At 39.1% G+C, this 22,067-nt stretch overlaps 1 non-coding gene across 1 annotated transcript; it reads left to right on the top strand.

The window, feature by feature from the left end:
• Positions 1-5,035: 5,035 nt before the first annotated feature.
• Positions 5,036-5,142, top strand: LOC115836014. Its single transcript, XR_004031018.1, has one exon. It is a non-coding gene; the product is annotated as a U6 spliceosomal RNA (small nuclear RNA).
• Positions 5,143-22,067: the final 16,925 nt, after the last annotated feature.

Here is a 22,067-nt window from a genome sequence, read left to right as displayed (position 1 = left end):
AATGATTTTAGGATAACCATGTTAACCAAATCAATTTTCTCAGCACAGTAGTTTCTAATCAAATAATATAATGTGAAACAAGTAGAATTGGGCACCCTATTAGGTGATTCTAAAATACTTTGCTTTGTGTAGGTTCAGCAATCCAGTGGGGTAAAGACTTAGTGTCTCTGTGTGCTCTTTCCATACATTACTAAGAATTATAAAACTGATATGGTTTGGCTGTGTCCTCACTCAAATCTCATCTTGAATTTTAGTTCCCATAATCCCCATGTGTCGTGGAAGAGACCCAGTGGGAAGTGATTAAATCATGGGGGCAGTTTCCCCATGCTGTTCTTGTGATAGTGAGTAAGTTCTCATGACATCTGATGGTTTTATAAGCATCTGGCATTTCTCCTGCTTGCACTCATTCTCCCTCCTGCTGCCCTGTGAAGAGGTGACTTCCACCATGATTGTAAGTTTCCTGAGGCCTCCCCAGCCCTGCTGAACTGTGAGTTAATTAAACCTCTTCCTTTTTAAATTACCCAGTCTTAAGCAGTTCTTTATAGCAGTATGAAAACAGACTAATACAAAGACTTAGCCTTTATTTTACCCTACAGATAACTTTCAGTGCTCTGACTTTATTTCTAAGTCCAATTATTTCAATTTGAGTGCCAAATATAATCATGAATCCCTGAAAATGTGAAAAATTGGTAAAGAAAATGGTGCATAGAAAATTCATCTTCCAAAAGAATGACTTTCTCACACCTGTCCCCAACCAACATCCACTACGAAGACTATTCGTCCTCATTTTGTGAGTACAATAGATCTTTATTATATTTTAGTTAATGTACAAACCATATTCAGATACTTCAGAATACTGTTGTCTGTTGTTTGTATAAACTTGTTTTTATTGCCTAGTTAGCAATGTGAAAATTGTTTGGGTAAGGTAGGTTAAGATAAAAATGTGTCATAAATTTTTTCATTAAAAATTGAAGAAAAAATTTAAATTTACTTTTTTATATTTAGAAAGGCTTTTCAGAATTGAGTAATTCTGTCAAACATGAGAGAAGTGAATTATTAAATTCAATAAAGCAGATTGCAACCTACAGGTAGCAAAAGATAGACATAGTAGAAATATATAGATGGATATATAGATAATAAACTGAAAAGATATATACCAAAATTGTTCCCAGTGATTGTGTTGTTAGATGATAGGGGTGATCTAATTTTTAAATTACATCTGATGACTTTCCTCCCTCCCTTCCTTCCTTCCTTCCTTCCTTCCTTCCTTCCTCTTTCTTTCCTTCCTCCTCCTTTCTCTCTCTCTCTTTTATTTGCTTAAGTGGCAAGATAATATTCTGAGGTATAAACTAAAATTCCCTCCCTGTAGGTTTTGTACCTCTTTGTCAGTCTGATGTAGTATGAAATTTATCTTTATGCCATAGAGATGGGCTGACAGAGAGCAGATTGCAGGTAAAAGAAAAGTAATTTTTAACTTTTGTATTTTTGAAGTTAAGACCAGGCAAACACAAAGTTTGGAAAACCACATGAACAGTTAGAGCCAGTTCTCCCACATAAATACTGGATAATGTTTGCCTGGACTTGGGAGGAGCAGAAGAGAATCAGAGGGAAAGTAAGGTTATGGGTCTTGGATGGGCCAAGTTCTGGGATTTGGAGGGAGGAGAAGAGTAATAGAATCCTCCAGTACATTTCGGGATTTGAGAGCAGGGAAGAACTCCTTGCAGAGTAATGAAAACTCACAAGTAAACAGAAACGTCTCAAAATAATGTTAGGATTTTGCCAAGTGTTGATTTAGGGCTTTTCGCATTTGGATAATTATAGAGGGAGAGAAAAAGTGGGAGGTAGAGGGAGAGGGCAAGAGTTAGCACTTCCAAGACTCTTACTACAGTCCAGATATTTCTATCTCAACAATAGTTGGGTAAAGCTTTGGGTCAATATGGATCATTCGGTTATAATAATGTACGGAGTATTATTTTCTCCAAATCACCATAATGACAACCAATATTACACACACAGAGATAACTTTCCTGGAATTTGCCTGATGTCCAAATGTATTTATAGTTGCTCTCAAGCCATTTTACAAATAAACAAAAGAGACCATTTTGAAAGCTTATAAGTTCACGGAGCTTCATTTCCATTAAAACCTAATCTGAACAAAATATACCAATCTAGTTCCACATAATGTTGAAATGTGACTTCATTTCTAACCTGCCATATAGTCTAATTTAAGAAATAGCATTACACAAATAAAGTATCTCTTTATGCCTTCTAGTAACAAATTCCATCTTCCTATTTACATCTATTAAAAAATTATAGCTCGGCCGGGCGTGGTTGCTCACTCCTGTAATCCCAGCACTTTGGGAGGCCGAGGTGGGCGGATCACGAGGTCAGGAGATCAAGACCATCCTGGCTAACACGGTGAAACCCCGTCTCTACTAAAAATACACCTGACTCTGGACTTGCCATTCCACTGAAGGTCCTCTTTTCCAGGTTGCCAGCATCCCCTGCACTGCTGAACCAATGCCTCCCTTCTCTGACTTGACCTCACTTAGTTTCCCATAAACAGCCAATGCTATTGTTCACGCTCTCCCTCTTGATATTTCCACACCCCCACTTATGTTTGTTCAAAAATCATTTTTGGATTTTTCCCCTTCCACTTTTAAACTTCCCCAAAAGCTCTTCTTTTTCCTCTCCATTCCTTAAACATTGGTGATTTTTTGATGTATGTCCTTAGTTTTTTTTCTTTTTATTCATCCTCATTCTCTTCCTGAGAAATCTCTTGTTGTTTCAAGGCTTTAATTATCAGCTATATGCTTATTGTTCAATCTGCATCTCTGATCTAGCTGCTGCTTCTGAGCTCCAGACTTATGTATCCCAACTGCTTACTGGGCATCTCTGCCTGGATGTCCCACAGTCCTTCAAACCCTATATGCCCAGATTGGAACTCATCCTCCCCGCAAGCCTGTTTCTCCTGTGCACACCTATCAGTGCCTGGTATTCCAGGTCACATCTTAACCAAGCCAGAACCCTGGAGGTCCCATATGACTCCTCTCTCTCTGTGAACCCCCATCTGTATTAGTCTGCTTGGCTGCTGTGACAAAATATCATGGGCTAGGTGACATAAACAACAGAAATTTATTTTCTCATAGTTCTGGAAGCTGGAAAGTCTAAGATGAATGTGCTGGTAAATTTAGTTTTTAGTGAGGGCTTTTTTCCTGGTTTGCAGATGGCCACCTTTTTAATGTGTCCTTACATGGTGGGCAGAGAGAGAGAGAGAGAGAGAGAGAGAGCAAGTTCTCTGGTTTCTCTTCTTATAAGGAAGGACACATCCTATTGGATCAGGACCCCATACTTATGGCCTCATTTAACCTTAATTGCTTCTTTAGAGGCCCTAGCTCCAAATATAGCCACATAAAAGTTAGGGTTTCAAAATATAAATTTTGTTGGGAGTTGGGAGAGACACAAAGTTTCAGTTCTTAAAACCATCCATCAGTCACCAAGGTCTTTAATTCTTTGTAATAAATAGTGTGTGAAATGCCCACTTCTCTCAACTCCATGGTCATTAGTTGAGTTCTGACACCATCATCTTTCTTTCACCTGATTTACCACAGCAAGCATCCTTACTGTTTCCCTGCTTCCAGTCTAGCTCTCTCCCATCTAGTCCCTACACTGCAGCTAGGGTACCCTGTCTCAAATGCAAATCCGATCACATTACCGTTCTCTTAAATCTTTTCAACGACCTCCCATTACTCTCCCAAGAAAGCCCAGTCCTGTTCATGTGGCTCATGAAGACCTTTGTGACCTGGGCCTTGCTCGTCAGCCCAGTCTTACCTCTCACAGCGCCCCACTCTCTTAGTATGTTTTGTGTTGCTGTAAATGAATACCTGAAACTGAGCTGTTGATAAAGAAAAAAGGATCATTTGGCTTATGATTCCAATGACTGGAAAGTTCAAGACTGGGCATCTGCATTGGATGAGGGCCACAGGCTGCTTCCACTTATGGTGTAAGGGGAAGGGGAGTCGGTTTGTGCAGATATCACATGCTGAGAGAGGGGACAAGCAAGAGAAGTGGGAGGTGCCAGCTCTTTTTAACAAGCAATGTTTCACGGAATTAATAGAGTGAGAACTCACTCACCCTCACCCCCCATGGAGGGCATTAATGTATTTATGCAGGATTCATCTCCATGACCCAAACATCTTCCATTAGGCCCCACCTCCCAGTATGGCCACACTGGGGATTAAATTTCAACATAAGGCTTAGAGGGGACAAACAAACATCCAAACTATAGCACCCACCTTGTGCTCAGTGCCTCAGGCTTGAGAAGCATCCACTTTCCCCAAGGAACTATATTTTTTCTCTTGCAAGTCTTTAAGAACTTACTGTTTTTTTTTCCTGCAGTTGTGTTCTGCTCCTTCTCCCTCCCTCCTCTCCTTTCTTTTTCCCTGTCTCCTCCCCAGCATCTGAAGAACATGACTAATGTTTCCTCATCTCTCAGGTCTCAGCGTTGTCAACACCACTTTCTCCCAAAAGCTTTTCCTACCCTCTAAGGCTGGGCGGGTGTCCTTCCTCCAGAGGCTCCTTTGCTTACTCATTTCTTCTTACTGTGTCCCAGAGTCTAGCACAGAGCTTGGCACAAAGCCAGCTTTCACTAATTAGAAATGGATGAATACATCTCACCCGCCGTTTAGGCCAGTTAATGAGGCAATAAACCCGTTCTGTTCTGGTAACAGTGTCCTCCACCTCTGAAGGGAAAAGTAAACCACATCTACATTATATTAATGTGCTATTTTAGGGGAGTCAGAAGGTGATGTCATAGGACAGAGCTCTGCAGGGTGGGTGGGAATGGTCTTGGATGCAGGGAGGTCAGCTCAGCCACTGTGTAGGAGGGACGTCTTCATGTCCCCTCATTTGCTGCCGGGCCATCAAGACAGCTTTCTGTCTCTATGTGAATAAATGACTGCAAACCTGAGAGGTATTTAAAACATCCAACAACTGCTATGGCTGCATAGATAAATAAGTGAGTAAGAAAATGACAGTGCTCGCTTTGGTGGCACACATACCAAAATTGGAATGATACAGAGAACATTAGCACAGTCCCTATATAAGGATGACACACAAGTTTGTGAAATGTTAAAAAAAAAAAAAAAAGAAAATCAGAAATGGGTTTCTTATTCTCTAAACTAAACTGTATGTCACAAAACAAGTGATATAACTAATTCTGGTGCGTATCACTCACCAAATTATTCTCATAATTTCCAACTTGTTTATTGATTTTAGAAAAAATGTTTTTGTGGTTTTCACTGACTAAATAGTGCTCCTTTCTGAGCCATGATTGAACACAAGAACTACATCAAGGTCTTCCAAGGATTTTACTATTAGCAATGGTGTGCATGTAGATGCCAGCACCTCCTCCACAGTGGGACTTGGAGACCCCGTGTCCCAGCCTCACCAATAATGCCAGCGCTAAGTTGCTGCCCACCGTTTACTCTGTTATTCCAACCCACCTGCCCCCACATGGTGCAGTGGGGCCTCCGCTGCTGCCTCTGCCACCATGTTGGTTAGCTGAGTGGCACCAATGCTTCCACACCCTTTCACTGCCTTTCTGGCCTCAGCAGGTGACAAAGCTTGGAAGTGGGAATGGCTCGGATGAGGTATCCTTAATAGCCAGGGGAGTTACCAGCAGCCCGAAGCAATGGATTTTGGTCGGGGAGGAGGGTTTGAGCTTCACAGCATTTCCCTGCTCAAGAATGTTCTTTCTTTCTAGTAGGAAATATTTATGTAAGGGTCCCTTGGCCTGGCATGGGGTGCCTTGGTGCTATGTTCCAGTCTGCATCCCTGCGCCATGTCCCTTTACTTTCTATGTGTGCCTTGTGTTGCAGACAAACTGGAATATTCCCGTACACACACACACACACACACACACACACACTCCTGCCTCTTTCCTTGTGATTGTGTAACCACTCAGTGTGTTCTTCTTGCCCACTGCTAAGATAGAGCTGATTTATCAAGACAGGGGAATTGCAATAAAGAAAGAGTTTAATACGTGCGGAGCCCGCTAAACGGCAGACTGGTGTTTGATTACTACTGAAATCAGCCTCCCTGAAAATTTGGAGGCTAGGATTTTTCAACCATAGTTTGGCGGGCAGGGGCTAGGGTATGGGTGCTGCTGATTGGTTGAGAATGCAATCATAGGGGTGTGGAAAACCGTCCTCCAGTACTGAGTCTGCTTCTGGGTGGGGCACGCAGAGGAGTCGCTGGTCCCCGTAAGACCATCTCATCATCAGAAATGCAAAAGTCTGAAAAGATATCTCAAAAGGCCAATCTCAGATTCTACAATAGTGATGTTATTTACAGGAGTACTTGGGGAAGTTGCAAATCTTATGACTTCCAGAATAATGGCTGGTAGTCATTTAACTACGAATTGAGGCCCCTCTCATCCTCCTAACCTGGTGGCCTTTAGTTAGTTTTACAGAGGTGGTAGTTTTTGGTAAGGGCTATTATTAATTAAACTATAAACTAAACTTCTCCCTAAATTAACTTGGCTCACACTCAGGAATGACCGTGGGCAGTTTGGACGTTAAAGGCAAGATAGAGTTGGTTAGATCAGATCTCTCTCACTGTTGTAATTCTCGCTGTTATGATTTTTGTAAAGGTGGTTTACCTTGGACTGTTGCCTCTTTCTCAATTGTTCTCCCTCCTCCTACCCTCAGTTCTACCTGTTAATATTTCTTCTCTCCTTCAGAGCTTAGCTGACATGCTGCCACCTCCTATGAAGGGATTCCTGATCCCTCCAACCAGATTATAATCTTTCTCTCACATTTATTCCTTCTCTTATGACATTGACCCTACTAGACCTTATATTTTTACATTAGCATTTGCATAGTTAATTTTTAAAATATTCTATATTTGCCTAAACTGATGATCCCAGAGAGAAATTTGCTCTGCTTTTCCTTTTCATTCCCTGAAGATCTTAGTCTAGAGCCTTTCACATAACAGGCATATAATCCTTTTTGGGTGGGATTTGGAATTACTATTTTTTTCTTTTTTTAGTTATTGTCTCTTATAGTCTTGTTTGATGGAATTATTTTTGTGTGATATGTAAAACTGTTATCAAGGGAAAGTTCTAGAACCAATGTGAAAGCTACAGAAAGAAATGTTTCTGGTTTCCACATTTCTCTAAGCCTTAGATTCTTCCTCTGCTGAAATGTGGGTAATAATAGTCCATGCCATGCAAGATTGTTGTGTGGATTAAGTGAGAACATATGTTACTTAGCACAAAGTCCGCCATGCAGTAAGTGATCAGGAAATAGCAGTTGTTTTTGCTGTTATTATTACTTTGCTCTAATACAGCTGTCTAAGTATGGAAAACACTGCCACACGGATCTTCCTTCTTTCACTGATATTTGGTAATTCTTTCATTCAACTTATATTTATTCTCTAACTACTGATACTGAAAATCCTATGCTTAGAAAAAATTCCAGACAAGTCTCCTGTCTTCATGGAGCTCAGTCTAGAGTGGAGTCAGATATTTATCCAGCAATTATGCAACGAGAGATACATGGTTCTGCAGTTTAGGGAGCCTAGACCTAGTGAGAGAGGTCAAGGAGGATGTTCCTGAAGTGTTCAAATGTGGCTGTCAACTTCCTGGAGAAAGTAGTTTAGGGCTAGTTTGACCAGGGCTGGGATTAGGGTAAGGCAAGTGAGGCACTTGCTATAGGGACAAAATTTAAGGGATCCTCAAAAGATTCAGTGATCAAGATAAACAATATTTTAATGCGATATTACAAATAAAATTTAATGCAAAAAAGTTCCCAATGAACAAAACATCACAATTTTGGATAAAGACAGGATCAGTAACAATGTTGTATTGAATCATATTGGAGCCTTAGGCAAAAGGAGAAAACCAAATACTGATCCTTAGTTTTAGCCCTGGATTTGACTAGGTAAGAATAACTTTAAAAGTCCATTGATATCCAGAGATTCTGGAAAACTAAGTACACTTACATGGAAACTTCTAATTCTATCCAGCAGAGGGCAGTGATGCCTAAATAAACAGTTGGAGGCTTTTGCTGTCATTTTTATCAATCATCGTCAAATTTGGGGAGGGATTAACTTAAAGGTTAAAAGTTTTTGCAATGGAAATAGGGCATGCTGTGGAAACTATGTAACTCTGGTGTTAGAGGACCAGCAAACTCTTATAAACTGCCATACAACAAGCTTTCTTTTTAGTAGATGTATTTTTACAGATATGATTTGAAATGTAGCCAATTTCAGGACTTACAAACCATGAAGCCATGTAGTGAAGAGCATTCTGTAATTTATGAGGGGGTCAATTTTTGGAGGCAGCAATTAGTGGCTGATTTCCTTTTCATTCTGGTCTTCTTTCAATATTAAAATCAGAGACTTAGGAAGCTAGACATCATATAGAAAGAGAGATCCCCTCATTTGCAAGCTAATACAGGGGAGGTTGGCTTATTTATTTGTTAATTCACTTGTTCATTCATTATCTCATTTATTCAAGGATTTCACAAGCATATATTGTCTACCATATGACCAATACTGTGGTGGCACAAAGGGACACAGAGACTCAGATGAATCACGGTGCTCACCTTTCATGAACAACTACTTGAGAACAGGAAACAGTGGCAGCAGTAGATCCTTGTGATGCTTAGGCTAAGTTGGCGTGCTGAGATATATGCCAAGCACTCTAGGAACCTGGTTCAAGAGCAGCTCACAGGTCTTCATCTGTTTACTGTTAAGGGTATTTTTGGAATCTAAGATAATTTTGGAGTTTTAGTACTTTGTTTTTATTTGACTCTGATTTTGGCACAAAAAAATACCTCTAATGAAACTTCATGCATTTCTCAGGTCCTAGTTCAATGGGGACATCCATCACGTGCTTCTTGATGACTGCCTGAGAAAGAAGACGGAAAGACCAATCCCTAGAGAAATAATCTAGGCACGTAGTTGGTAAACTGTGCCTTGGGAAAACTCTAGGGCAGTGCTTCTCCAGTGTGGTCTGTATCACCTGCATTAAATACTTTAGAGTACTTGTTAAAAATCCGAATTTCCTTCCTGGAGACCTACAGAATCAGAGTCTGGAGGGATTGGGGACAGGGAGGGTAGGGACCTGCACTTCCACAAGTGTTCCAGGTAGTTCTTATGCATACTGGAGAGCTCCAGGGGCTCTACTCCTTGCCTTTGCCAGCTCACATAGACCCTTCAACCAGATCACCTCTTCTTCTAAAGTGTAAGTTCCACAAGGTCTGGGCTTTTTGTCCATTGTGTTCGCAGCTATATCCCCAGTACTTTGAACAATGGTGCACAATAAATATTTATTGACTGAATAAATTAAGACATTATATAAATTGAATTTCCACTAAGAGTTCATTTTGACCAAGGTTTCTAATACTAAAAAAAAAAAAGTGCCTAGACCATAGTTTTGGATCATCTTCTTTCCTTAAAGAAGGGAAGCAAAGATAGCTGAAAGCCCTTAGGTTTTTGAGCCCCTCTTAGATAATTACATTGAGTATGGAACCTAGTTACCCACCTTTTCAAGGCTGAGTTCCTATTGTCTTCAGATAATGATCTGGTAACCATGAGTATCATTCCTGCATTTACTCCAATAAAGATTGGACTTTAGAAATGTCAAGTGTCAAGTACTGGTGAGTCTGATTTTCCATTCAGCTGTCCTGACTTATAGACCAAAGCTCTTAATGCTGGAATGTCTGACACTCTTGATTCAATTTAAGGCACAGCAGTAATGTGACTTTCTGTGGGTTTTTACATTGACAGTGATGGAGCTGAAACTAGGCACTTCCACTTGGATCTTATGCTTGGTAAGATGGCATTTTCGATTTTTATCAGGGGAGAGCCCTTGCTTCTGTGACCCATGTGTTCAGTTCTACAACTGAAAGTTATTTATTTGTTTATTTATTGTTTGAGACAGAGTTTTGCTCTTGTCACCCAGGCTGGAGTGCAATGCCTTGATCCTGGCCCACTGCAACCTCCACCTCTCGGGTTCCAGCTATTCTCTTGCCTCAGCCTCCCAAGTAGCTGGTACTGTAGGCATACTACAGGCATACTACAGGCATACCTGGCTAATTTTGTATTTTTGGTAGAGACGTGGTTTTACCATGTTGGTCAGGCTGGTCTTGAACTCCTGACCTCAGGTGGTCTGCCCACCTCGGCTTCCCAAGGTGCTGGGATTACAGGTGTGAGCCACCGTGCCTGGCCTGAATGTTATTTATTCATTCATTCACGTACCTGTTTTTCATAAATCTCAATTGAGCATTTCTGTCTAGAAATGCCTTTATTCAGCTTTACAGATACAATTGGGTAGTCTTTATATATTGATGGGAAGAATCTACTTGTTATTTTATACTGGGACTGCCAAATTTGTGTGTGTGTTTTGTGGATGCACTGCTGAAAGTGAAGTCCTTGGATAGAAAAGGGGGTAGTCCCTTATTCCTGGTTCTCTCTTCTCAGTACAAATAGAGATCAACTTTTAAAAAATAATAAATTATAGACGTAAGCTCTGTTTGTATGAATTGGAGCCTGAAATCAAGAAGTGGATAATAGGAAGAGAGGGAAGCAATGTGGAGTAAGAACAACCAGCTTGGATATTATCTTTGTTTAGGTTCCCCAAAAGCAGGATGCTGAAACAAGAATTTAGGTACAGGCGGTTTCTTTGGCAGGTGATCCTAGAAGGCACTGCAAGGGAGTAGATAAATGAGACAGAGAAGGGATCCTCTCCTTAGAGATGGGGTGGACTGAGTCTCTGATTGTCACTCTGAAAGATGAGGAATTTTAGGTTATCCACCAAATTGCAACCCTCATTAGTTAAGGGTAGTCTGGAAGCATTCACTTTCCGGTACTTTCAGCCTGTGTCTTTCCTCCTTTGTGTGGTCAGAGGATAACCTCAAATAAAAGATGCTGCAGGAAGTCTTCATAGTAAGTGGGAACTGTGCAGGTGGCCTCTAGGTAGGTAGGGGGAAGCATGACTTTGCGATGATATAGATATATGTGATGGTAAATTTTATGAGTCAACCATTTTTATGGGTGTTTCTGTAAGGGTGTTTTTAGGTGATATTAACATTTAAATTGGTGGAGTTAAGTAAAGCAGATTGCCCTCCATTTTATGGGTGGACTTCATCCAATCAGTTGAAAGCCTGAGTAGAACAAAAAGATTGACTCTCCCATTAGTAACAGAATTCTCCAGCCGATCGCCTTCAGACTTCATCTGCAGCATCAGCTCTTCCAGCCTGATGACCTTTGAGCTGAACCTTTGCTCTCCCTGGGTCTCCTGTTCCACTGGCCCATCCTGTGATTTTGGACTTACCAGCATCCATAATCATGTGAGTCAATTCCTTAAAATAAATCTCTCTCTCTCTCTGTCTTCTATTGGTTCTGTTTCTCTGGAGAACCCTGGCTAATACAGTATGCCTGTGCTTGATTTCTTCTGGTTAGGAAAGAAAGCAGTAACTACTTTTGGATAAAGAAGGTAATGTGTGTTGGTTTTACGTGTTTTATTTTACCTACGAAATAGATTGATATTCTGATAATTTTTCTAAAGTTTGTAAAACGCTTTAGTTAAATCTTTTTAAAAAGGTAACCAAAAGTACAAACCCAGATAACTTTAAACTCTTAACACCAAGCACCACCATTGACAGAAGCATTTTCATTTCAGGAGCATTTTATTCTGCATAAGAGGGGATACATTGGTACAAATCTGCAGTTTGGTGGTCGTTGTTCTTTTGGGAATCCTGCATGTGTAGGCTATAATTTTTTATACTGGGTTTAGCTCATAATACATTCTGTCCATGAAACACATTACTGCTGAAGGTGTGTTTGGCTTTTACCTGTTTATTGCTACCCAGAATATATATAATTAGAATGAATTTATTATTTCCTGGAAGGTGTTAGGTGCCCACTCTTGTCTCTCTGATTCTTTTGATTCCTAAGCCCCTGAAAACAACTCTTAAGAATAACTCTGGATGCAGGTTGGCAAAATAAATGTATTTTTGTTTGTACAGTCTGAAATTTCTCTACTGCATATACTGTAGTGTTTTGCTACTTGTCAAAATTCAGCTGAAGTCCCTTGAACATCTGAAAAGCTCAGCCTGATAAGAAGCATTAAAGTCTCTTATTTTCTACATTAAAAAACTAATTTTCAGAGCAGCAATTTGTATGAAGCAAATAATCAGATTATTTCCTTTATCTCTAAGTATTTCCCAGATGGAACAGCATATAGAATAGTATATTATGCGGCTTGAGTTGGATGTACATCAAAATCATTAGCTTATATTGAAAGCTCCACTGGGAAGATTAGAACTAAAGTCAAGATAAAATTAACTCTTTGAAGATGAATTCCAATGAAGTAATGCCAAATAAGTGGAAAAAGGCGTCTTTTGAAAAAATATTTATTGTCTATATTTAATATTCTTAGATTTCTGTTAGACAATCTAAAACAGAGAATTAGTGAATAAGTTATTAATTTGGAGATGACATTGGGAAGAGAATGTTTATTTTCAACTGTCCCTGTCTTACTCATGGCATTTTGCCTATTAATAGAATAAAAACAACTGCTGCCTGTATTAATATATTGTGGGACGTAAGTGGCAGAAACTCAGCCTTCAGCATAGCCAAGTGAAGCTGGAGAGAGGGATAAGTAGAACCAGGTACTTGAACACTTTCAAGATTCTTAGTCTGGGCATCAGATGCATGCTTCTTTGACTTTCCTCTGAGTATCTTCATGATACCCAGACCAGACTGGCTTTCTCCAAATGGCAGAAGATGACCAGCGATAGTTCCCAAATTTTACATCTTTAATTATACTCACTGGAGAAAGTTTGACTTAATATACATAGACTCATGTACTTATGAAACACACACCTCTCCCCAATTTAATCTGGGAACACTCAGCCCTGGCAAGGAAGTGGGGCTCCATCACTGAGTACCTGCCACATTCCAGGTAGACTTTACCTAGCGCTTTCCATACATGATCTCTAATCATGGAATTCTTTCCAAGTAAGCCTCACTCTTTTCCAGATTAAGCATAAAAAGGTTAAATCACCAAAGTCACACTGCTAATGAATGATGGACCTTGGATTTCAACTTTTTTAAAAAAATTTTACTTTAAGTTCTAGGATACATGTGCAGAACGTGCAGGTTTGTTACACAGGTATACATGTGCCATGGTGGTTTGCTGCACCTATCAACCTGTCATCTAGATTTTAAGCCCCACATGCATTAGGTATTTGTCCTAATGCTCTCCCTCCCCTTACCCCCCACCTCCTGACAGGCCCCAGTGTGTGAAGTTCCCCTCCCTGTGTCCATGTGTTCTCATTGTTCAACTCCCACTTATGAATGAGAACATGTGGTGTTTGGTTTTCTGTTGTTGTGTTAGTTTGCTGAGAATGATGGTTTCCAGCTTCATCCATATCCCTGCAAAGGACATTAACTCATTTTTTTTATGGCTGCATAGTATTCCACGGTGATATGTGTCACATTTTCTGTATCCAGTCTATCATTATGGGCACTTGGGTTAGTTCCAAGTCTTTGCTATTGTAAACAGTGCTACAATAAACATATGTGTGCATGTGTCTTTATAGTAGAATGGTTTATAATCCTTTGGGTATATACCCAGTAATGGGATTGCTGGGTCAAATGGTATTTCTGGTTCTAGATCCTTGAGGAATTGCCACACTTTCTTCCACAATGGTTGAACTAATTTACACTCCCACCAACAGTGTAAAAGTGTTCCTATTTTTCCACATCCTTTCCAGCATCTGTTGTTTCCTGACCTTTCAATGATCGTCATTCTAACTGGCGTGATATGGTATCTCGTTGTTTTGATTTACATTTCTCTAATGACCAGTGATGATGAGCTTTTTTTTCCATATGTTTGCTGGCCACATAAATGTCTTCTTTTGAGAAGTGTCTGTTCATATCCTTTGCCCACTTTTTGATGAGGTTGTTTTTTTCCTATAAATTTGTTTAAGTTCCTTGTAGATTCTGGATGTTAGCCCTTTGTCAGATGGGTAGATTGCAAAAATTTTCTCCCATTCTGTAGGTTGCCTGTTCACTCTGATGATAGTTTCTTTTGCTGTGCAGAAGCTTTTTAGTTTAATTAGATCCCATTTGTCAATTTTGGCTTTTGTTGCAATTGCTTTTGGTGTTTTAGTCATGAAGTCTTTGCCCATGCCCATGTCCTGAGTGGTAATGCATAGGTTTTCTTCTAGGGCTTTTATGGTTTGGGTTTTACATTTAAGCCTTAAATCCATCTTGAGTTAATTTTTGTGTAAGGTGTAAGGAAGGGGTCCCAGTTTCTGTTTTCTGCATATGGCTAGCCAGGTTTCCCAGCACCATTTGTTAAACAGGGAATCCTTTCCCCATTGCTTGGTTTTGTCAGGTTTGCCAAAGATCAGATGGTTGTAGATATGTGGTGTTATTTCTGAGGTCTCTGTTCTGGAATTTCAACTTCAACTTCATCTGTGTTCCTTCCTCTGTACCATGCTGCTTCATTAAAAAGTTTGTTTTGTTTTGTTGTGTGACAACATGACATTCATAACACAGTTTCATCAGTAATATGCCCCTTTGCCTGTTAGATACACTCAGCTTTCATCACATTTATTCTAATCCCAAGCAGTGGGAAAACAGTTTTAGATATTTTTTTTTCCAACTTCTGCAAGTGGTAAAATGCACAAGTGTTAAGCTCGGATGAGCGTTACTTATAATGATTAGTCAGCCTAGCCTCAGAAACCAGTGATATCATGAAGTTGCACTTTTAATATGAGAGTCTCAGGTGCCCAATTCTTTCCCTCAATAGTTCACTGTGGCAGACAGTGTTGAATTTCACCAGAGTTCTGAAAATGGTAACAGTTTTCTGTTCTGGGAAACAGCTTGTCACCAACCAACCTTCCCATGTGACTTAGATAAGACTTCTTGTCCACTCTTGACTCTTTCTCATGACAAATAGGCTGCACAGGTGACTCCCTTGTTTACCTGTGACAAGGCCAGATACACACCCTCCAATTTCACATGCTTTGTCATATGAATAATTAGATGAATTTTTTGTCCTCCTGTAACTAGCTAGACACAGAGATAAACATTTTCTTTTAAGCTGATTGACTGAGACTTCTCCTGATTGCAAAATCAATCTTGACTGTAAACCACCCCACTTATAACTGTCTACACCTACCTATAAAGATATAAGACAAAGCCACCCTGCTGGGACACTCTGATCCTCAGATCTGGGGTGCTCCCCATTGCTATAGCCAGAATAAACTCAATTTCTGTACTTGTTCAGTTCTTGTCTTTAATGAGCCATATCAGGTCTCATAGATTGAATTCCATCTCTCCTGGCCCAAGTGTGTCCGTGCGTTTGTGCATACATGAACACTCATGTGTATACATCAACATCCTAAAAGAAAGTGTGTACATCAATATCCTAAAAGAAACATTGGAACTCACATTGAATATGAGTAGCAAACTTCAAATTTTATAATAGAAAACTCCCATGCTCAGTGTATATTGGTGCTACCATCATAGATTCAGAAGCATGCCAAATGCTGCTTAGAGAAATCTCACCAGTGACTATTGCCATTTAAGATTCATGCTGAGGACCAGGTTCATTTAGATTTTCTTTCATTCTAGGAAGCTGTATATAATAAATGTGTTTCTTGTGTTACTCCCTTCACCTGTTATAGTTAGAACCTGTATATAACCAGAGCACCACGAGGCCAAATCTTTAGCAGGTGCAAATTCAAAGAAGCAGTGATCTGACAAAGTGTAATTGATTGCAAGCAAATTGTAAATGGAAGTTCTCAAAGGACATCAAGAAGCTTCTTAAAACCTATTCTTTTTTTCCCCCATCCATCTCTTAATCACCCCAAAACTTTTCAATTGACTGTTTTCTCCCTCCACCTCCACATACTGAATGACACCATGTAGAATAGTAGTGTTTGCCCTCTCTCATCCTCTGAAGACATTTCTTTCCTTGCTCACTTAGTTTCTAGGCTTTTGAAATGTAGAATTAAGGTGAGTAGGAAATGAAAAAAACAGAATAGGACTGAGGTTTACTCATGGAAGAAAAAAAGAATAGTGATTAAAGGGAAATGAGTGTGCATGTGTGGGTACACAATAGAAAATCACAACTTCTATGTAACTCAGTTTACTTAACACAGAACTTTGCATACAGTAAATTCTTAGGAACTATTTGAAACACATTAGTGACTTACAACTTTTTTTTTTTTTAAAGCAGTGGAACCATGCTTTTTAAAAAAGAAATATTAAGTAGAACTTTAATAAACAAAATAAAACTGAGGTTTGGACAGGGAGCCTGAATATCTGTGCACTCTGCTTCTCCTGGAGAAGGCAGTTTGAAAAATAGTTAGAAATTCCAGCTCAATAAAAGTATATGCTATTAATTTTTAAAATTAAGAAACAAATCATCATTGATTTTTTCTTATTATAAAGGCAACATGTTTATTTACAGAAAATAAAAATATAAATAATTACTGAATATCTCATAATTTCAGCACCCCAAGATAAACTTTATTAATAATACTGTTAATATTTTCCTGTCCAGTCACCGATTTTTAAATCTGTATCAGTGTTTCAATATATCAGTGTTTTATATTGATGATGCCATGGTTTTTTTGTTTCTGGTTCATAGAAAGAATCATATAACGTCATTAAAGGCTCAAAAGTGATCTTACATACTGTCAAAAACACATTAAACTGTGGTCTCCAGGTTATTTTAAAATTGACTTTCCTTTGAGATTTTTTTCTTAGAGTTTGCCGTTATCTGCCACATCAAAGGTAATGATCTTTGTCCTCATTTCTTACACCTGAGTAAATTTTCTGGCTCCATTGGATTTGGTTCATAAATACCCAAGCAAATGAACAGTCCAAATGGTCTAATTAATCTGTGCCGCATTCCGCTTCCCCTGTCATAAAGGGCAGAACCAGGCCTCAAGACCAGGAGCGCAGTAGCAGCTGGAAAAAAAAATGGCACTATGGGAACTTGAGAGGTCTCCACAGTTTTACAAGGTGCTGTCACTCTGAATGAATTAAAGGATTATTTATTTATTTATCTTAACCTACGGATTCCGTTTAGTCAGTTTATTAAGGAAGCCTAGGACACTAATAAAACGGGGCTGAAACAGGGGTTTGAGATTAACTGTGAAACTGATTTATCCTTGCTATGCATGACTCTCATTTGCCCAGATAACTGAGAATTACACTTTTTTCCTAAGGAAAGAACAGTTCTGGTTTGGAGGAGATAAGAGCGTAAATGAAAGAAGGGACACGGGATTTCTAAGCAACACTGTGCCCCCACTTCTACTTCAAGCAGTTAGGGCAAAAAGAGTCCACTGTCTTTCATACCAACGCCAAGTTTCAATCGCTCAGTTGACTTTAAAAAGTGCAAAGCATGTTCTGCTTTATGTTTTAAACTCTTGACCTGTGATCATTATCAGGTAAAAACCATATCAATTACCACAACTGTAATTGCATTGCTTTTAATATTATCTAGAAAATCATGCACATTAATAGTGGAGCTTTCTATCTCTGTTGAAGAACAATTACTCCTAAAAATTTATTATACTATGAAAGTGGATGATTTTTATTTCATTTTTTTGTGCAAAAGAAATCCCAGCGTGGAAGTACCTTTTAAAAGTTGTTTTTGGGAGAAATACATTAAGTTTTTTCAACAAGATCTTTTAGTGCAGGAGTAACTTCACATTATAGAAATGCAGATGTTTTTTCTTTCAGGATTAATGTGCCTATTTCTTGACTGATGATCAGCCTTTTTATCTGGCAGGGGTGTGATAAGCCCAGTTTGACTACTTATATGTTTTGCTAACAAAGCTTTATAGTTCCTGTGCTATTTCATTTTGTCTGTAGGCTATAACAGCTTAAAATAATTATTTTAATATCTGGAATTGATAACAGCAGTCTAAAAAATATAGCATTGTTTGCATTATATCTTCACTTAGAAGGTAATGGCTGTAATAAGATTGAACTCATCTATGAATTAATCACATTGCCTGCTTTATCCTTCCAGTGAATTCTATTTTTTGAACAATGTACAGAGAAACACTGTAAATTTGTAGGTTGTACTTGCTTTTATCTCTTTGGTGGTAATATATTTGTTGAACAGACAGCAACTATCTTTATGGAGGACCACCATGCTAAGGTAATATTTTTAGGATTTTGGTTACAAAGTGGATTTCTGATTGTTTTATAGTTTCCAAGGTCAACTGCTGATGTATGTTTCTTTTCCCATATAAAAATGGGTGCACCAAAATTTCACAAATCACCACTAAAGAACTTACTCGTGTAACCAAATACCACCTGTACCCCAATATCTTATGGAAAAAAACTCTTGATAAAAGGATTACTTTTTAAAGAAGCAAATATACTTTCTTTCTTTCCAGTTCTTTTTTTCTATAGTTTTTTTTTCTTTTCAGCAACCTTTCCCCTCAACATTATTTCTTTTCTCTGAAAACAATCGCCAAGTGGTTATATTTTGGGGTCTTTTCTCAGTGATATTTTGTTCCATTAGAAATAATAATCATTAACATCACTACAAGTCATCACAGTTGATCTGATTTTGTGTTTGAGTATAACCTATCATCAACTAAGTTGAAAACAAATACCTTTATTTATTTATTTATTTATTTATATTTTTTTGAGACAGGGTCTTGCTCTGTTACCCAGGCTGGAGTACAGTGGTGTGATCTTGGCTCACCGCAGCCTTGATCTACTGGGCTCAATCTGTCCTCCCACTCGGCCCCCGAGTAGCTGGGACCACAGGTATGTGCCACCAGGCCTGGCTATTTTTTAAATTTTTTGTAGAGACAGGGTCTCACCATGTTGCCCAGGCTGGTGTCAAACCCCTGGGCTCAAGAGATTTTCTCCCTTTGGCCTCTCAAAGTGCTGGGATTACAGATATGAGCCAGCACACCTGGCCTGAAAATAAATATCTTAATGGTCAAGATAAAAAAAAATTGGAGTGAAATCTACCGAACGTAAAATTAACTAATTTAAAGTGAGCAATTCATTGGCATTTAATCCATTCACAATGTTGTACAATCACCACTTCTACTTAGTTCCAAAATATTTTGGTCACCCCAAAGGAAAACTGCTACCTATTAAGCAGTTACTTTTCATTTTTTCCTCCCCACTGCCTGTGGCAACCATCAAGCTGCATTGCCTCTATAGATTTACTTATTCTGGATGTTTCATATAAATGGAATCATACAATATTTGTCCTTTTGTGTCTGGCTTCTTTTGCTTACATGATATTTTTGAGGTTCATTCATGTTGTAGCCTGTATCAGTACCTTATTCCCTTTCATGGTTGAATAATATTCCATTGTCTGTATATACCACAACTTGTCTATCAATTCATCCATTGATACATATATGGATTGTTTCCACCTTTTGGCTATTGTGAATAATGCTACTATAAACATGCCTGTACATGCACTTGTTTGAGTAGCTCTTTTCAATTTTTCTGGGTATATACGTATATGTGGAATTGCTGGGTTGTATAGTAATTCTATGTTTAACTTTTTGAGAAACAGAATTTTTTATTTCAAATTTTGGGCAAATATTCATATCAGTAGTCCTAGTCAGACACTCAGCTGTGCTTGATTTAGCTCATGGCTCACTAGGTAAACTTACGTGAAAAGCAAGCTTATAAAGAAAAAACAAGATTGTTCCAAAGAGAGAACAGAACTCTATCTTCCTAATTTATTTTTTTAAATAAGGGGTATTCAACTACAGATTGTGAAATGAATGAGATATGTACTAGAATGTGAACAATAGTACTTTCTTAGACCTGGGCAAGCAGGACCCTTTCTTGAACCCTAGGCTTTGGAGTACTTTCATCAAAAATTCTAAGGCCCTCTTGGGTGCTGGGCACCTGTAATCCCAGCACTTTGGGAGCCCGAGGCAGGTGAATCATTTGAGGTCAGGAGTTCGAGACCAGCCTGGCCAACATGATGAAACCCTGTCTCTACTAAAAACACAAAAAATTAGGCGAACATGGTGGTGCATGCCTGTCGTCCCAGCTACTTGGGAGGCTGAGGCAGGAGAATTGCTTGAACCCGGGAGGCAGAGGTTGCAGAGTCAAGATTGCATCACTGTAGTCCAGCCTGGGTGACAGAGTGAGACTCAACGTCCAAAAAAAAAAAAAAAAAAAAAGAGATGGCCCCAGTGACTTCCAGAACTGTGCCTGCGGGTTGTCCTGGGGTCCTGTAGCTGGGCTGGTTCCAAGAAGGAGGCTTGCTCCACTGCGATATGTTTTGTGGGATCACATGGTATCAGACCACCAGAATAATGCTGACACACTAACCTTGGGTGACTTTCATCACATCAGACCCAGATTGAGTTCTGAGGTCTGGGCTTCGATAGTTCACCTTGGGCTTGAGCCATATGTGTGGGCTCGTGTGTCTTCTCTTGCCTCCATCATGTGTCTTGACCATGGTGCCACTTCTAGTCTACAGCACAATGTGGCGGGGGTCAAGGAGGGGAGAGGTGTCATTTACCCTCAGAACCTCCGTCCATTAGCACCCAGAATGGTCACTTCACTCTCTTTCAGTTTGCACACCAATTGTTAGTCCTCCAGGTGTGATGTGCATATGTCTTCCATGGACTTTGGAGACCTTCGTTCTGTGACACCAGTGGGCCCTTCCGATCCATGTCCTCTCTTGCCTCCAATCACGGTGTTGATATAGTACTCTCTGAGGTTGGCCATAAGCTGTCCTGGACAAAGGATTAACATTCCCTTTGTGAATGGGACTGCTCCTTTTACAGCACCCCCGGACCACAAACTATCCTCCTTATAGGTGGCAATGTGTGGAACGCAGGTGTGTGGTTACCATGAAGAGTTCGCATTCTAAGAATGCAGTGATTTAGAGGGAAGACATAGTTGGAAGATGTGTTGTTCTATGTTTATTTTATTGAATTTTGAGGGATAAATTTAACATGGTTAGAAAACAAATATTTGTCCATATTTTTCTTTATTACTGTGGGTAAATTTTACATTTATGGCCTTCACCAATGAAGTGCAATAACAACCTTTAAGATAATCCTTTAGAAGCCAGCTTCATAGGCAGTGTGATGGATGATGCTGCATCATGAGCAATGATATAACCAGGTCTAAATAAATGGCATTAGGGGACGGCAAAGGCAAACACATCTATGTTATTTCCATACAAAGAGATTCTGAGTAGCTAGGGCATTGAGAAAACGTATATGGCTATTTTTTTCATGGTGAGAAATATGGCATTGATGGGCCTGAACAGAAGGACCTGGTGCCTAGGCACTCTGAAAAGCCTTCATATGCACTGATTGGACAGTAAGTCAATCTAAATACCTTTCTTTACCCATTATTCTTGATTGGTAATTATTGTAACTCGCATGGACCCATGAATTTTGCAATGCATTTTAAAATAAAACATTGTCCAGGGCCCTGCATTCTAGGGATATCTCTGGTGGGTCATGCTGTGAGTTTATATAACTAATGAATGCTTCCTATGACTGAACACTATGGTTGAGCACATGCTGGAGAGGGTAGCCCTCTCTAAACAGAGATTGATCTTTATATCAGGTTGTAGAAAGAATACTGTGCACATAACAAGGAATATCAATAGTGTCCAGGTCATGAAGAATCCTCTGTCACGTTTGTAACTTGGACATTATTTCATATTGAAAGTTAGTTTAGAAAGACTGTTATTGAGTAGAGAATCACTGTGAAAGAGCCAAGACTAGACAAAATGATATTATTAATGAAGCCATTGCAACAGTTCTAGAAGATATCATGAGGGTAGTGATATAAAGAATAGACATAATAGATGATCTCTACAATGCTATTTACAATAATTTAAAGTGAAAGATATTCAAATTGTTCATTAATATAGAACTGAAAATTATGGCACACTGATTTGATGAGATATAATTCAATTACTATAAATGATGTGGATCTATATTTGATCTGGAAAGTTATTCACATTGTTATTATTATTATTATTTTTGTTTTTCTTTTTTTTTTGA

This window comes from Nomascus leucogenys, chromosome 1a (assembly GCF_006542625.1).
Source record: "Nomascus leucogenys isolate Asia chromosome 1a, Asia_NLE_v1, whole genome shotgun sequence".
In the NCBI taxonomy this organism is placed as follows: domain Eukaryota; kingdom Metazoa; phylum Chordata; class Mammalia; order Primates; family Hylobatidae; genus Nomascus; species Nomascus leucogenys.
This window is presented reverse-complemented; position numbering and strand designations above follow the sequence as displayed.